Below are 15,642 nucleotides of genomic sequence, written 5' to 3'. Positions count from 1 at the left end.
GGAAGCTCTTCAACATGTGCATGAAATGTCACTGTCTTCCAGATGTGTTACTGTACTCGCTGTCATTCCCTGGCCATGCTGCTGCTGTGAACTTGGATTGCATGGTAGCAACTGTTCAGTGAGAGAGAGTTGATTTATTGGGAGACGCCGCAAGCCACAAGTTTGGTTTCTGATTAACAAGAAGCTCTAAATCCAGCATGCATTTAATTCTACCCACAACAGAAGTATTACTGGGTCTTTTAGGACCACTCTTGTAGTAACAAGCTCCAGCAATGCACAGGGACAGTATAATGCATACTGACATAAAAAGTATCCTGGTGAATGCACCTCATAATAAGCTAAAATATGAACAAATAATTCAGCAGTTGAAAAACAGCTGCATCTGCAATTTTAGCTGGCAAAACATTGCAACATGGTGAGCCTGAATTACTCAATGTAATACCAATATCATCCCAGAAATGTTTCATATTGATTTTAGAAGTTCCTTTAAACGTATGACATAGATAAAGACATCTTTTACCAAGAAAAACAAACTTATTTTCAAGAATTTAGCAGAGCTCTTTTCAGTTCAGCTTACTTAGGAGACAGCATAGTGGAATCCGGCGATGGCACGCAGGCTGCATGGCTCAAGCTTGCAGGGTCCCCAGCATGGGGCGCTCATGTTACACAGAGTACCAGGCCCAGTGGAAACTCTTAGTAATTATAAATGTTCACATTTCAAAGTAGTTAGTAAGTGCAAATTATGTCAGCTTATTATAAATTAACGTACCTGGAGGCAGCAGGTTGCCGATTGGCTGGAATATTTAAAATGTGAGTTAAATTGGTGAATGTTCCTTATAACAACAGAAGCATAAGAGGTATCCTGAGGACCAGTTGTTCCCAACCTTTTTTCCTTGGGGCCCCCCGACTTGGATCTGAGAAAAACCGAGTCCCCCCAAGACCCTCAAAGTGGTTCATTGCTATCATGAAGCACCACCCATTTTTTGTTGTTTGTTTGTTTATTTGTTTGTTTTAAGAAAGTAGATCTACGTCTGTGTTTTTTTTTTCTGTGGATAGTATTAAACAAGGGTTAATCATGATTTTAGTTAATATGTAAAAATCAAATTTTGACAACCTCAACATAGACAAAGCTTCATGACCCCCCCTGAGAGTTTTGGTACACCTCCTATGGGGCCCCAGTCTCCAGGTTGAGGAACCACCGTGAGAGCCACATTTAAAGTAAAGAGCTCCAAACATGCAAAAAAACATGGACTCAAATAATCAGTTTGTCAGCAGCCACTCACAGAAGTTGATATAAAGCTTCAATTTAATCCAGCAAGACATAACTACATCATAAACCTGAGTTACTTAATAACAAATCACAATCTGTTCAAAAATGCTTAATACTGGTTGCATGGCTGAAAAGGACTTTTACCAAGAAATGCAAACTTATTTTAAAGTGATTTACTAAAACTGATTAGAAATAAAGCTATTTAGGGACAGCATACTGCTGACCAGCAATGGCACACAGGCTGCACAGCTCGAGTCTAAAGCATTGCCAGCAGAGGGCGCTCGTGTTACTTAAGGAACCAGTCCCAGCATAAACTTAGAAGAATTACAAACTGTTTTAATACAATCAGAGTAGTAAATATAGTAAATATAGTATAGTAGTAAATTAACTGACATCAGGCAGGGACAGCGTAGTGCAGAATAGCAAGAAAACATAGTATGTGACTAAAAATGGTAAATGCACCTATTAACTATTAAAACATATTAGTTCTCTGATAGTCATCTTGCAGTATTGAGCTACTAAAATTTAAACATATAATCCAGCAGTTGGTTAAATGTTCAGCCACAGATTGATAGTGAAGCTACAATTTTAGCTAACAAAATATGATGAGCCTCATCTTCAATAACAAATTGATAACATCACAGAAATGTTTGATATAAAAAAGTTGAAATTCTAACAGACATGTGGCATGAGTAAAAAGGCTTTATATCAAGAAAAAACAAATACATTTTGAAGTATTTTGGTTATTTTTTTAATTGCTCATTACCAGTGAAATTAACAATGGGACTGACAATAGCACATAGGCTGCAAGCAGTCTACATGGGCTCCACCAGAGGGCGCTACTTTAGTCAAAGTACCAGGCCCAGTGGAAACTAATAATATTTATAAGCCATATTTACACAAAGTAGTAAATAAGTATGAAGTTTGACAGCTTATTAAGAATTAGCTTGCCCAGGGGACAGCACAGTGCAGACTGGCAATGGCACATGGGCTGCAAATCTCAAGTCTAATGGGGCTCCAGCAGAGTGTGCTTATGTTACACAGAGTCCAGTCCCAGAGACAATTCATCATGATTAAAAGCTTTATTCACAATTTCAAAGTAGTTAGTAAGTGCAAATTATGGCAGCTTTCAACAAATTAATTTACCCAGGGGAAAGCATTGTGCAGACTAGCAATGACACACAAGCTGCTTTTGATCACAGCGGAGCGTTGATACGGCAGACGATGCTGCAAATCAAAAGTTTGGCTTCTTAGTAACAAGAAGCTCTAAATCAATATCTACCACACAAACACATAGATGCACGATCCCACATTTACACACACACTCATGCTGTTTATCAGGCGCATCAGTGGTTCTGCTTGTTTTGAAGTCACATGCATGATGGATGGTACAAACCAGTCCTGAGAATGCCAAAAATGTCTACCTGGATCCAATCACATATCGAACTCTAATGCAGATGTGCCCGGCGTACAGTGAAACACTACTCCCACTCCTTAGGAATGACACAGGGGAGCATGTGATTCATGAGCTACTGTTCTCTAAGGATAAATGTATAGGTTAGCATGCACACTGGTTCGTCCGTGTCTGTCTCTGCAAGTTTACATGCCTTCAATATGTTCTGCTGATCATCCAAGCATGCCTGAGTGTTCAAGAGGAGGAGGTTTAAAGGGGAAAAACAAGTTGAGAGATGCCAGGAGGTGAAGGAAGGGAGGGGGGAGATGTCAGGGAAGAGGAAGAGAGGGGCATGAGAGAGAGGAAGAGATAGTGTGTGCGTAGGAGAGAGAAAGTGAGTGAGAGAGCTCTGTCTGACTGAGCTGCTGTTAATTAGTTCCAGCTGGTGAGTAGTGGCGCGTCGGGCTGCATTCACTCTATACAGTGTTTGGTGGGTCAGGAGTTCTCTCTGTCTCAGGCTGTCTGTCTCTCTCTCTCCCTCTTGACACAGACATGCATGGAAAGCATTAACTGATAAATACAGGGACATTAAAAAACAATCACCCAAAAGGCAAGCAGCATATGGGCAACGCTGCAATGAGTGGGCCACATGCACAAATGTACACCCAAGGATAAAGTGAAAAGACACACAACACAAATAATTAAGCACACATGTATCATGAACAAATGAAACAAGACAACAACAGACGCAATGTACACAAATAAAGCACACAGTTATTCCCAGACTGCGTGCACTCCACTCACAAAAACACACATATGCTCAGAGAACGACTGCCATGTGCTCATGTGCGCCAAGTGTGTACATCAAAGGCTAAATTATTCGTGCAACATCAAGTGAACACGTGAGCATGCATATATGCTACACATGACATGAGCACTTCAACATAACATGCACATAGAAAACACTCCTCCATAAGAGCCCCATATGGCTGCTTCATTCACTGACCGCTCTGCTGCTGGGCTGGTAGAAATGTGGAAGTGATTGTGGTTTGGACTTTAGCACGCTACAGTGTCCCTTTGAGAAGTGAGGAGGTCAAAAGGTGGAGAGGTCATTTCTTTAAAGGGTTAATTCACCCAAATAGCATGCACGTGCATATGAATCCTCATGTTTTTTATGGTGATATGTAGCACTGCATTTGTTTTAATACGTCCATGTTTAATGTCTGTAACTCCGTAAGTGATATTTCCCTGTTTCACAGTGTAGCTTTCAGGCTCAGATTAATAGGAGGTCATTTTGTGGGGAAAAGAACAGGACTTCAGATTTATTTTGGATGTAGAAAAATATGATTATAGACTAAGTCTTGTGTAAAAGCCAAGCTACTAAGCCTGCTTTAAATTAAAATTGTCTGATGGAGATGCAACAGGCTGGGGATTTGGTTGATCTGTGTTTATAAAAGTTTTTATGATTTACTGCATAATTTGTTAATTGTCCCGCTGCTTGTCTTGACCAGAACTCTTGTGAGTGAGATTCTTGACCTCAATGAGGTTTTCCTGGTTAAATAAATGTAAATAAACAGTAGATATTACATTTAAGGTCTGACACTTCCCATATCCTCAAAAGTCAGAAATTAATCAAGCATAACATTCAACCACTAAAACTCATTTTTCTGTTCAGGAATGCAAGTAAATAACTATAATTTGACATATTAATCAAGAAATAATAATGTGTTTTACTATTTGTAAATCAGTAAATTTGAAAATTCATGGATAATAATAATAATTATATTTTAGCATTAAAAATATCATTTGGGTTAAAGAGCTTCTACATATTGGTGTATTAACCATTGCAGAAACATAAAAAAAGATTTTTGGTAATTACCAGTGCTGTTAATTTAGGGCAGCTGTGGCATAAACCTTACTTTGGGTGGTGGTCTAATGCATTTGTTAAGCACTGTATACCTCAGTCAGCGTCAAAGTACTCAAGGCATTATATGAATGCTTCATAAGTTAACATGCCGTGTTTTGACAGACGATAAACAGTGTAAATGAGAAGAAAAAAGCCACGATAAAAACAGATGGAGGTATCAACACAGCACAGAACACAGAAACATCTGTAAAGTTGTCTGTTTCACCAGTCAACATGCAAATATGTTGTTGCTTCCTACCTTGTTTGTATATTGCTGTAGTTCAACAGTAACTAGCTGAAAAACAGCCTTTTCTCACCTACTGTAGTGAAGTTTGGGATACTTCCATTAATTAAATGATTCAAATCAATGATGTTTGCATACTTGGACAAGGACAGCAGTCCAACTGAATGGCTTAATTGAAAACATCATAGCTTGACTGGTGACCAGTTCAGGTGTACCTCACCTCTCACCCAATGATAGCAGCTGGGATTAACTTCAGCCTGCATGCCCCTATGGAATAAGATGATACATAATGGATGGATGCACTGTGCACATAAATGGGCTGAATCTTTTGTTGGGACAGAGCAAATAGCCAGGCAGTTCAGGTGAAGATGTTTCATTTCCTATGTGCATTGGGGAATTAAACATCAGTTTTGGTCTTTTTAAGGCTTTTAATGAAAGGACAGTGCCCTGTAACAGGGATGGGAGGAGGGAATGACCTAAAGTAAATGACTGTGGTTGGGACTCAAACATGGACATTAACCTTTTTACATAAGAAGTCCAGTTAACGGGCTCAGCTAAACCGGGACACCAAGTGTTGTGTTTTTACCCAACCTGTGTGGACAATCCTGTGGTCAAAGCTGGGTAAGTAAAACACAAAAACCTGCTTTAAGTTCAGTAGATCATTTAGCCTTTGACTTTACAGAACATGTACTGTAAATATAAGAAATACTCATAAGATTAAGATATTTGTAATTCTATCTGAAACAGTTCTGAAGTAGTCAGACAGTATATAATCCTTCCTTCTGTCCACACTGGCCATGAAGTGATCTCTTCCAGCCATAATGTGCATAATAGGCTGCAAAATCCCAAGTCCTTGTGTGAGTGAAAACTTCTTCAGTTCTAACACAGAACAAGGAGTATACTGTAAGTTCAGCTGAATAGATAATGTGAGGCTTCAGTCTGAGTTCAAGTGGGTATCCTCCCAAGCTCCAGTCTCTGTTTTATGAGATATTCTTTTTGTTTTCTCGACAGTGCTTCTGGGCTGAGCTGGAGTGCAGGAACTCTAACAGAAGAAGGGAATCTTGTGCTATAAAGACTGCAGTTTTGACAGATACCATTTGATTGGGGTTAGGCGGACTGCTTCACTCTTTTTTTTAGCTCTTACTTTGAAGGCAAGAAGGGAATGAAATCAGTGTCTGTACGAAGAGAAGTGAATTTAGCTCCAAATCACACTTTTGATGCAATAATAACATGATCATGTATGGCCTTAATTTGATAAAGACTAGAAATATGTGAGCTTATCCTTCATTTCTGGTTCTGGAACAAACAACATCAGATGATCTATTGTTGTAAAGACCTTTTAATAATGATTTATTGACATTTGAAGTTGTAAATGACTTGCCAACCCTCTCTGATGGCTTATGAGAAGGTAAAGAATGAACGACTTGTTATTAATGACTTTAATAGCATTTGTTTTGCAGGATTGATGTTATTTTTGAATGTTACATGCATTAACCTTCATTAATGACATGCCAGCGTTTATGACTGCAGATTTATTCTGCTTTATTTATGAAATTAGCATTCAAGGAGCATATCTTTGGCACTGGGAGCGTGAAAGGAACTGCAAACACAACACCACTAGAAAAAGTGATTAAATGTTTATTTGGCTGAATTAGCCCTTTAAAGGACCGCTTTCTTTTATAGTTAATGAAACAATAAAGCCCAGCTGAAGCTGCTTTTTTTTGTTTTAACACCAATTTTATCTCATTTTTTCCTGCAAGCCCCTTAGTAAATGTGCCATGTGAAATCAGGATGAGCTGATGTATGAAATCAGTAAATTTCCCCACAAGCAAGCAGGCAGGGGTGATGATGATTTTATATCAGCTGACCGTTGTCATGTTATCATACATGTTGTGAGGCTGTCTCATACGTTCAAGTGTTTTTTATCACCTAGACATTGATCCCAGTTACCTCCAAGGAGGTTATGTGATCAGGTGGGTTTGTTCGTTCGTTCGTTTGTTTGTTTGTTTAGCAACATAACTCAAAAAATTGTGGAAGGATTTTGATGACATTTTCAGGAAATGTCAGAAATGGCATAAGGAAGAACTTATTAGATTTTGGGAGTGATCCGGATCACCGTTTGGATCCAGGTATTTTTTAAATGATTCTGTACTATTGGGAGATAGGGCTAATGGCGGAGGTCTGCGCTGTTACCACTTTACACCAGGAGATGGCGGACATGAGTAACTTCAATCCCAGCAGCATGTTTTTGGGTGTGTTTCTATTCAAAGTTTTGAAGTTTATAGAGTTTGAAAGACGCACATCGGGTTGAGGAGACGAGTCGGAGCGCAACAGAGAGAAAGACAGCGAACTGTAGCAAGAATACTCACAATGCTGGGAGGAATAGAGGAATATTCACCCTCTGACATGACTTCCAGTTGTCCAGTGAGACCATGGGTGCATCTGATGGCACCCGTAGCAAAGCCACTGCTTTGCCTCACTGTGTTTCCACCCCATCGGGGAGGGAGTAATCAGCGAATGCTGTGGTGGGGGGCACATGGGGACGGATCTAGGAATTTTTTAAAGGATTCTTCACTGTTGGGAGATAGGGCTATTGGTGGAGGTCTGCGCTCTCCGAGTGCTTTTCTAGTTGTTTCTGCCGCTAGCGGTTAATGCTAATGGCCATTTTTTATCCCAGAATGCATTGCATGGGGCCTGGGCAGATCCTGGTGGAGACGTCCTAAAAGGCTCATGATAGAAAGAAAGGAAACTGAGAGCTGGTGCTGTGACACTCAGCAGGCAGGAACTGCTTTGAATAATGGCACAAGTAGAGCAAATACATGGAAGCACAAGGACTTTTTTGTACATATGAGTATATTTTCAAGACTTGTAATCATAGAATGTTTTTTTTTCCACTTTTTTGGTCACCAACAGATTGGAGTACAGGTTTTTACACAAAAAGTTTTAGTCATTATTGTTTACTGTGTGTCATGTGTAAAAATCTTTGAGTTTATTATCTCTGTTTAGTTTCATTTTGTCTTTAAAGTCCCTTAACTTTTAAAAAGGCAGCTGAGATTGCTGAAGCATGCGTCACAAGCTTGACTGTGCATCACTGGGTTGGTGTTTTACAAGCTTTTTAAAGAAAATAAGATAAAAATAGCTTCAGGCTTGAAGGGTTAAATGAGTTGGATCTCAGTTTTAAAAGTTAATAAACTGATGAATACATGAAGAATCTGTTAATAAGCAGCAGACTACAGCTCCTGCTGTCACAGAGTGATCAATGGCCTTAAGTCACGTCAGCGGTCCAACATTTCATAACTTTACTCCTCTGGTTTCAGCTCAAAGACACAGAGTGCTCCTTTTACAGTCCTTCATCGTTTGTGGTGAAAAGAAAAACACTTCAGATTTTTTTATTTTTAATTGAAGCATGCAATGCACTGCAAAAGCATTTAGTTGCACTGCTACCACAGCTTTCTGATCTACTACCATTCAGTCTCTGTGCTTGTTTTCACCCATATGGAGGCTTTAATCAGTGGAGATTAACAGTGACTGGCCACTTCTTTTTGCTTGTTCATAATCAAATTTCCTCATTCAAATCTTCCATTGACATTTCACAAAATCTGAATAAACATTCAAGCCAACTACCTACCTGAATGTTTTCAACTATAAAGATCCAATTCAGCAAAACAATGGCATTTGAAAAGAGACTGAAAGGCAAATGTTCAAGACAGCATCCCAAATCTTTGGTGATTCCCTAAAATCATAGCTGATGATCGCTTTTCAAGCTTATGAACCACACATGGACCTTCCTTGTACATTCATCTTTATTGTTGTGTTCAACCTGATAGTTAGTTATAGTATAATTTATGGTTTGTATGTATGAACTGCTTCATATTATAGCAGCATTTATTGTCATCATCAACAGCCAGCAGGTGACATTTATCATGCAGCAATCAAAACTGCACCAATCAGAGGCTTTAAGAGACCTAAAATGACATTATGTGCTTCTGTTCTTATCAGATACATTAACCACTTTAAAGCAAGTTATATAGGATCTATTTCTGTCCAGTCTTAACCATGCTGTCTTTGCATTTCTGGAGCTCATCACCACAAGAGTGACTGTGTGAGTCCGAGCTTGTGTTCTTAGAATAAATGAAGTGTTGTTGCTTTGAGTGAAAGTTAATGCCTGGGTCATGAGAGGAGAGAGTGCATATGTGTGAAAAAGGCTTTAGTAGCAGTCATGGTGTTTCAGATGTTTCTCATTTACTTTGCATATCCCTATACTCAACCCTCTGTTTGTGTGTTTTCTCTGTCATTTTTTTCCGCTGCAGTCTTTTAGCAAACATGTATTTTAATCAACTTATGTTTGCTATCTGATCCGGGCACAGTCAATCCCCCTGTGTGGTGTGAAATTTGATTAAGGTAATTGGCAAGCATTGGCGTGTGTAAACCATAGTGTGTACTCGTCCCTGCTCAGTATGTATAGACAAACAGCCACAGGCAGACACAACAAAACACCGGAACATTCTATACTCATAATAATTCAGGGGAACATCTAATTGAAAGTAGTTATTTTTGAACCATCTTAATTTCTTTTCTCATTTCATGCTGCGCTTGTTGACGCCAGAGAAAAACTAACAAGATGCAGATTCAGGACGTGATGAAATATAAACATGGGGAGGGGTCTGAATCCAAAATAAGTTGCCTGGAAGTTACTTCTTCTCCTATATTTAACTAAAAGAAGAATAAATTAGAAGACTTCAGTTGACAGAGTTGTCTGTATTTAAGGGTGGGTTCACATGAGGGAGCTGGGCCTGGGACCAAGTGCACTTGACCCCAGAGTCTGGTTTATGTGATCAGTGTAAGCACAAACATGCCAAGCCTGCTTTAACATGAGGTCTGGGGCATTATTCATGTGAACTAGAGCACAACCCATGGGAAAATGGACTCAACCGTGCTCGAGTGCTTGGTACTTTCAGCGAGTAGAGCTGTAAAGGCAATTCTTAGCATCTCCTGTATCATCAACCTGGAAGTCAGAAGAAGATCTTAAATGGGATCTTAGAATTTATCAAAACATCCAAAGTGCCCTGCAGGATGGACTCTTGTTTGTTCAAATGTTGATGTAAGTGGTTGCTTCTTCTTTCTTCCTCTTGGTTGATTAAGGACCCAGACCTGGACCAGTCACTTGACCCCAAAGTCCAGTTCTTTTTCTGCATGTGAATACAAGCATGCCCAGTACACTTGAAGACACATTCCATGTAAACTCAAGCATGGTCCACTGAAGTTAAATGAAATGTTGGTTAAGTAGGGGTGCTTGTCTGCAAGTAGAGTTGGAAAGCCAATTCTAAACATTCCCAATCTCTTCAGTCCATGCAGCATGAGACCTCATGTCATCCTCAAAGCTTGACAGTAGATGTGGAAGCAGGAAAAGAATTGTCATTGGTGTCTCAAAAATAGAGGAAAAAACAGAGCATAAACAAATGGCGACATGTGGTTGCCATTGTTGCTTCTTCTTTCGTCTTCTTGGCAGATTAGGGACTTAGGGCTGGAGCTAAGTTCACCTCACCTTAAAGTCCATTTTTTGATCAGTGTGAACATGAGCGTGCTGAGTCTGCTTAAAGTGGTGGTCCTGGGCAGGACTCGTGTATATTCAAGTGTGACGGCAGGAGATGTGAATGCAGCCATGCTTGAGTACGGGGCTCATTACATCCTCCAAGCTCCTTGGTACAATGTAAAAACAAATATGGGGGCCAAAGTAAAATAGTGTAAGTGCAAGTTTCACAGCTTTATCGCCTTAAGGGGCCCAACTTCACACTTTATGTTGCCACTTAGTTGACATAAAACTCTCATAGCTGAAAATGTTGAGTTGGAAGAAAGTTTTTCTAGTAAGAATTAACAAATATCAGTTAGCTTAACTAAATAGCTGTGCCAGCTTTTTAAGTTGAGACCCCAGAAAATTTTGGCTCAACTTAAATCTTTATGTTCACTTGGTATCTTATATAGTCTAAGAAAACTCAACATATTGTGTTGTTTCAGCTAGTTCAGTTATCAAACGTGCACCCAGTAAATCGTAACGTGTTCACTCATCATCAATCAAGTTTGATTTTTACAGTGTATGTGGAACTAGGTTTGTGTTTTTGGGTCTTAGACAGGATAAAATCCTCCATATTGGCGGTTGGTCTTCACTGTCCAAATGCAGCATAAACAAATGTACATAGAAGTAATTGCCAGGGTTGTCTCTTCTCTTTTGTTTCCTTAAGGACCCAGGCTTGGATCTGAGTTCTCCTGGTCCCAGAGTCTGTTTCTGTTGTCTTGGATATGGTCCATGTGCACTCAAGCGTTGTTCTCTTTGGATGCAAATGCAACCATGCTTGACTTTGGAGTACTTACAAGCTAGTAGAGTTGTGAGGCCAATTCTAAACATCTACAATCTGTTTAGTAACTGTTGAAACAGCACACCATGGCTGTGTCCAAATCACTCCATATTCACTTTATAGTGAAAACACCATTTCATAGTGGTGTACCCCAGTGTTAATTTCATCGACTAAAACTATGACTAAAAATGTTTATCGAAAGTTTTTTTTCCATGACAAAAACTAGATCAAAAATAGTTCTATGATGACTAAAACTGACAAAAAGTCAGTTTAGTTTTCATCAAAACGACTTAAATGCAATGAAGTTTTTGTCGGACATTCAAAATCTGTGATATTCCCCACTTTGGGTAAATCTGTCAAAAAACAATGCAGCTGTAGCTATTCTACCTCACAGCTGTAGAAAGCAGGGACCCAGGGATGCATCACAGCTTGAAGCTTTACAGAGCAAAAAATGACAGTTCACTGCTTTCATTAATGATAGGTGCACAACAGGAGCATAGAGACACAGAGCAGTATATATAACTGTTATAAAGTTCAAAAGATTTCAATTATTTAAAGATTAAATAGATGTGAGTCAATGCAAACATATGCTGTCATATATGCTGTCAGACATTGTCAAGGAGTCACTGTTGCAACACGTTTTAATAGAGAGTAGGGAATGAGAGTGTGATTTTGGACACAGCCATGTAACCTGACATGCTAATCAAGACAATATATCAATTGCGTGGGATATATTTCACATCCATCAGGGCAACAGCCCATAAACAGTGCTTGGGAAGGGCAGAACCTTTCAAAAAAATCTGGGAAAGCAGCTGGACAAACTCTGGCACATTCATTATGGACCAAACATTGCAAGAAAACATACGTTGTAAGAATAAATAGCTCCAATAAACTATACAGTGCAAGCTCACAAGGCAGCCATTATCATTGTTCACTATCAGTGGATAGGCTGAAGGCGAGGCAAAGATTTTTTCCACCAAGACAAAGCTTCACTGAGAGTCTTTGCTGTACTTTTAATCCAGAAAATTTGTCCTGTCCTGTTAGACTGCTGCAATAGTTGCATTTACACTAGTCTCTTCACTGAAGGCAACTGTTTACAGACTTGCAGAGCAACTAAACCATGCATAATGCTACTGCCTTGTTCGCCATTAATGGAGCTAATTGGTCTGGTCATTCTCTGACCGTGCAAAAGTGTTTCAGGTTGAAGCTTTACAAGTTGGACCTGCCAGATGACAGACACAGAATCTAGCCAATCTATTGGTTTTGTAAGTGTACACAGTGTGGGCCGATATGGTCGGAAGAGGGTGTTGCTGGCATCAGGATGGACTTCATTGTCCACAAAGAGCATAAAAAATGAACCTGAGTGGCTGCCATGGTTGCTTCTTCTTCTTCTTGGCAGATTTACATCCAACTATGTGCATACCACCACCTACTCTGACTTTGTACAAGTGCAAGTGGGTTCAAGCATGCAAAGATCTTACTCATGCAAAAGCAGGCCAGTGAGGGAGAGGGGAGGTAGAACTATCATGCTCAGGCCTAATGTGAAAACACCCTCAGAGATAATACTTAAATTTGGATTTCACTTTGAGGGTCGGTTCATTTTTAGTCAGAAGTCTGCTTTCATTTGTTGCACAGACATCAGATTTGGCACCTTCTTTGGCAGTAATATAAACTCTGGGCAGTAAACATGGCTGAATGACACACTGGTAGATAAGGTGTGAGTTTTGCAGTTCTCATGACAGGGTGTCATCTGGATTGCAGCTTCTGCTGTGAGTCTCACATCCTTTCCCTGTGAAATGCTCGCTTACAAGATCTCGGGCAAAGATTATTTTTTCCCTCTCTCCCCTGCCAGGTGACAGTGATCGTGCTTTTGAAGATACTAAGTTATTCAAGCCTGTAGCATTGCCCTAGACCTGAGACGGGATATTAGGATGAATCCTCCAGGCAAAGACGGGAAACAAAAGAGCTAGTATTCCAGTTTTCAGACATTTCTGTTGAAGCTTAGTGCGAACCGACGAAAGAGAAAAACGAAAGACAGAACACCCCTTGATATTTCTATGAGGCAAATTGACTCCCGTTGTAATGGGTGGTCAGGAAAATTGCAGCCGTATTGATTGGGTAATGTTCAACACGGACATGTCGATAGGGTGTCTGAAAACCTAAGAACTCGGCCTCGGCTGGCTTTAATAAAAAATGACCCGCCTGGAGCGAGTTCACAGAAAGCAATGAGTCACTCACGGGAAATCTCTTTAGACTATTCTGTGTTTAAGAGAAAGAAAGCAAAAGAGGGCAGAATTTTCTATTCTATTTTAAGTACGTCTCTCTTTGTTATTTTGAAATGACAGAAAAAAACCCTCTTTTATCGCGTTTCTTTGGCTGCAGCCTGAAAACAACCGGCGTAGTGTTTGTGCAGGTTGGATTGAGATAATGTTTAGCTTTTTACTTGTGAGGACTGTACAAATCCCAGCGTGGATAGATTATGCATAACAAATCACACTCATGACTGTCACAGACGTGCAGCGCAGAGAGAAGGGAAACAGCAGGACACGAGTGTTTGCTCCTGGACACGGAGGAGAAGGACGATGATGAGGAGGAGAAGTCTATGTGATGAAGAGGTTGAAGAAAGAGAGAAACTGACAATGAAAGAGAGAGAGGTTGAGAAAGATTGGTGCCTATTATTCTCCAGAGAAGGGAGTAGTCATAGAGGGTTTGGTTCCCATGGCAATAGCTCCCTCCATGGGTGCATTTGTGTGGAATTGTGTGTGCGTGTGGACGGAGCGTATTCAGGGCCTTGAGACTGTACGGAGACGAGGTTGGCCGAGGCCATGGCAAAAACCGCGGAGCCAACCGGAGCCTCGAAACGATGCAGAATTTCAGACAGACACTATTGTTTACTCTGCCTCACTCATAACCTCTCATCTTCCATTTCTTCTTTCCCGCATGCTCACCATTATAGATCGTCCTTGGGCATTCAAAGCAAATAGAACAAAATTCAGTGAGTTGAAAAAGCAATTCCACCTCCAGCACCCATGGCCTCCTTCTCTGAGGAGAGTTTACATGAGACGGAGGGGGTCTTACATTTTAACACTCAGAGCACTTAAAGCTTTTCTATTACGCTTAATTTGTATTTTTACATTTATACTCTTAAATGAAAGGAATTATGAATCCTGTAATCCTTGAAATCTCTTTTCATTGAAATGGTAGTGCAGCAAAAAAGTGGTGCATTTCTGCTTTTGTTCTTTTACAATGCTGGTGCTGATTCACATTTTCTCATACAACAGTTGTGAGATTTGATAGAGAGTAGTGCACATGCTTTGTGTGTTGCCTTGGAATCTTCAACACGCTCTTATCCAGGGTTTGTAATTGTCAATTCTTTGTTGTGCACCTCATATATACCCACAATGTAACATCAGTTTTGTAGTACCCTACTACAGCAGCTCTCCACTTGTTTCTTCATGCATGTTTTTAGAAATCATCCAGACTGCACTGATTATTATTTTTCTCCTGTCCGAACCATGGTGTGCATGTTTTGATTGCTTTGAGCCAGTGCAGAAGTGCAAAAACCTGCAGTTCCCTAAATGTCCACTTGAGGCTGGCTACAAAAGCCAGTGATTCCCCAGTAAGCCCCATGCTAAACGCCCATCTTTGCAGCAGAATAAACGTGTTTACAGCCTGATACAGAAAACAATATTGGTCTCTATAGGTCATTTCTTTACTGGTTCAAATTGTATTGGAGGTTATGAGGTTATTACGCTTCCAGTTTGATTAATAATGATGCCCAAAAAAATGATTTACACTAGAATCATAAACACTCTCTTCATCTCTGAATCCATTTAAAATGCCCAAGAACCAGTATTTTTAAACATACTTTTCTACATCCTGAGTGTGTTTTCATCTGTGCAGTCTCAGATACACATGCTGTAGGAGGTTTAAGGCTCTTTAGCTGCACTGTTAGAATTAGCAGCTCTAACTCTTTCAATTGGAAATGTTTGCAATGCTGTGTCTGACATTTATGTCCTGCCTGTACTGTGTATGGAGCCCTTAGCCCATCCAGTTTTCACAAATTAAAAATTTTAAGACTCTATGATCCCAGTTATGAGGAAATCTGAACTAACATATCTGCTCACTGTACTAAACTTAGGTAATACAGTCTACTTTAGGAGTAATTTATATGCCCAAATTCAAACCACACGGACAATAAAAACAACTGGATACAAATCAACAACCAGTGTTACGGTTTAAAGAGTGACCGTGTTAACTGATGACTGTACAAATGCATATGTGTTAATAAGAGGTATGGAATACTTAAAGAGCCTCTTTGTTTAGTGTTTCAATTGATTCATATCTCCTATAAGCATCTTAAAAATAACAGAAAATATTCAGTGTTCTAACAATGTTCACACATAGTCTTCATAGTGTGCTGTGAATCTAACCTTGCAACCTTGCAAAGCAGTTGGATTTGCATGTTTCTGTGTT

At 39.8% G+C, this 15,642-nt stretch overlaps 1 protein-coding gene across 1 annotated transcript in view; it reads left to right on the top strand.

The window, feature by feature from the left end:
• LOC121513497 (raftlin-like) overlaps positions 1 to 15,642 on the top strand; it is a 252,499-nt gene that overhangs the window by 545 nt on the left and 236,312 nt on the right. The window lies entirely within an intron of this gene.

This window comes from Cheilinus undulatus, linkage group 8, assembly GCF_018320785.1.
Source record: "Cheilinus undulatus linkage group 8, ASM1832078v1, whole genome shotgun sequence".
NCBI lineage: Eukaryota > Metazoa > Chordata > Actinopteri > Labriformes > Labridae > Cheilinus > Cheilinus undulatus.
Note: the sequence above shows the minus strand (reverse complement) of the source record. Positions and strands in the feature narration are given on the sequence as shown.